This window comes from Zea mays, chromosome 7, assembly GCF_902167145.1.
Source record: "Zea mays cultivar B73 chromosome 7, Zm-B73-REFERENCE-NAM-5.0, whole genome shotgun sequence".
NCBI lineage: Eukaryota > Viridiplantae > Streptophyta > Magnoliopsida > Poales > Poaceae > Zea > Zea mays.
Window position 1 is genome coordinate 12,802,740 of NC_050102.1, and position 3,154 is coordinate 12,805,893.

The 3,154-nt window shown below is 39.4% G+C and overlaps 1 pseudogene; it reads left to right on the forward strand.

The window, feature by feature from the left end:
• Positions 1–209: 209 nt before the first annotated feature.
• LOC109940896 (protein MATERNALLY EXPRESSED GENE 2-like) lies at positions 210–969 on the forward strand (annotated as a pseudogene).
• The last annotated feature ends 2,185 nt before the right edge of the window (positions 970–3,154 follow it).

The window sequence follows — 3,154 nt, forward strand, 5'->3', positions numbered from 1 at the left end:
AAATTCACCAAATAATATAGGAGTATAGATATAGATATAACAAGGGTTATAGATATAGATATATAGAAGATATAGATAGATAGATAGATAGATATGATAGAATAGATAACTTACAATTTTGTCTAAAAGTAACTAAATCAGTGCTAAGTTTGGAGTAGCATATCTCTGGTGAATACTTGCTAGTGAATTGGTTTCCGCTATAGTATATATATAAGTATACACTCTTCTTGGATTATAGTATATATATAAGTATACACTCTTCTAGGATCAATCGTGAGGAGTTCCTTAAATTTTGTTGCGACATGGAGTACAGAAAGAGGGTGGATGCGCTAGTGTTTTTTCTTGTTACTTCTCCTCGGATACTTTGTTGCTCATGCACATGGGAAGGGTAAGTGAAAACTATACAGACATGTGTGTGCATGCTTAGATAGATGTAGACAATTTAGAAGATGTTATTATATGATACCGTGTGTGTATCATGGCGAATTGCTAATGTATCGCAATCCCCTATGTTAAATTACTCAAATAATTTTGAATGTTATTATTCTCGAGGCATTTGTTGGTAATAGAACTCTTATCCTTTACCTTCTACTAGATCATGTCACAGATGATGTCGGTGTTTCTACTCCAGCTAAAGAAGGAATTATGCAAGGAAAAGGAGCACGATGCGCTAAAGGTTCTCCTCCATTTTAAGATAACAAGTGCTACTGCTGCATTGGGGGCCGAACTCATGGTCGCTACTCTACGCTGGCTGAGTGTAGTGATGCCTGCTTCAAAACAAAAAATAAGATCGCTATTATTATATACATTGTAATGGTAGGTAATGCTATTAATAGCATATGGGAATTTTAGTTTTGGTATTATACATTTTCCGATTCACAAAATTTAGTCAAAATCTAACCAGCTTTTAGAGGACTTAAATATAAAGTATGTTTGCCTATAAATTTTAATGAAAATATATTAGAATTCTTTAGGATGCCTCCATCAGCTCGCGGATGCTGTTGCGGATAGACAACAATATCGATATAAATCACAGTGCATCGAATGATGACGTTTCTAGGAGAACGTGCATTCGGTCACGTTAGCGGAAAAATCATGAGTAGCAGTAGTTGCCTCCCGTGTCGGTGTCAACACCACAAATGTTCCGTTTGACATAGAAGGTTTGCGGCTTGCTGTGGCATTAATCAGGCTGCGGCTTGTACAATATTTTCTCTCTATGGATTGCAGCTGCAGCCGTCCGAACAGCTGCAACTGCTGTGGTTACAGGGCAGCCGAATAAGTCGTTGGTGCGAGGTTGGAGCGGTGGCACACTGATGCTCAAAGTGGTTCCAGAGGTCCACTCAGATAGATGCTAGAGGCTTTTGGATGCGACATGCCTCATTAGGGGAAAGTGGCTCCTAAAGCCGATGTTGCCCGCTAGGAGCAGGGTGCTCCAAGCCAAGAAACATCCCAGAAAGGGAAGGAGGTGGCTCCGAACGAGGGTGGATCAAGTGAGGATCGCAAGAGGTCACCCGATTGGGGAGACTCCTCGCAAATAGTAACGACAAGGTCATTAGGACCTTTTGGGGGCACATGGCACCGATCATGATAGTTAGACTTCCTTGTTAGACTTTCTTTGTTTGTCGCATCCTTAAATCTATTTTCTCAGCCCTATGACGTCAGCCCCTTGTAGCACCCCGAAAATCCAAACCTAGAAAATTTCTCAAACTCACTCTAAATTCAAAATGAATTTTAAATTTCGTTTCAAAATGTTTTCTTGCGAGTTGATCTCAACAAAGAAAATATAGTGGTCTACCTTATCTCCAAAATTCTCCTCAAAATATCCTACAAATATTTCCCTAGTGATGCCCTCAAATTCTTTTCAGAAATACTGGCTAAATGTTCCACTGATATTTCTCCAAATATTTTCTCTTTATGAAATACCCTCGGGGTCACTTTTAAAATCCCTACAAATATTTTCTTAATAATTTTCCTTATGCTCATACGTATACATACGCCTCCGGTGTCATACAGAGCTCTACAAGCTAATTTCACTTATTCATAGCTAATACATGTTTTATCTCTCACTAATCCTCGCCTCCTCCCACTAATCCTCGACTCCTCCCCCTAATCCCCCACCTTGCCCATTAATAGAGGGGCAAGGGGCCCACTCATGCCATTCCAAGCCATTTCATGGCTACTCACTCCCACTCACTGACTCACTCCCACTCCCACACAAGCACAACAAGAGCACAAGGATTGTTCGATCGTTCATTCAATTGTTCATCCAAATGTTCATAGTTCGTTCGTTCCTCTGATTGTTCGATCGTCCATCCGATCGTTCATGGTTCATTTGTCCGTTCGTCTGATCATTCGATCGTTTCTCCATTTGTTCGTCCAAATAATCTTTGTCCAGCCATTATACTGCCAAAATTCTGATCGCTTGTTCGTCCGACCATTCTATCGTTCAACCGTTCGTTCATAATCCATGTTCATTGTTCGTTCCTACGAACTATTCATCGTTCGTTCATAATACCTATTCATCGTTCGTCGTTTGTCCAAACGAACTATTCATCGTTCATCGAATAATTCATAATCACTATTCATCGTTCATCGCATCATTCGTCCTACTAATCATCGGTACTATTCATCATTCATTCGATCGCCCAAATATTCAACTAATCATCCATCATGATGATGAGCTCACCTAAAACCTGCCAGACTAATATCTCAGCCATACAAACCCCGATGAATATGATTTTCCTTCTAGTAAGAACTTCACGGTTGGTCACCCATCCCATAATTGCTCTAACTTGAGCACGCTTAACTTCAAGGTTCTTTCGAACCAGGCTTTCAAAAAGAAAGGTGAACCATGTTTGTATAGATATGTAGCACCCTGAAAATTCAAATCTAGAAAATTTCACAAACTCGCTCTAAATTCAAAATGAACTTTTAAATTTTGTTTCAAAATGTTTGTTTGCATGTTGATCTAAGCAAAGAAAATATAGTGGTCTATATTCTCTCCAAAATTCTCCAAGCAAAGATGTACAAATATTTTCCAAGTGGTCTTGTTTGGTCACCCATCCAAGAATTGCTCCAAGTTGAGCACGCTTAACATTGAGGTTCTTTCGAAACAGGATTCCAAAAAGAAAGGTGAAACATGTTTGTATGGATA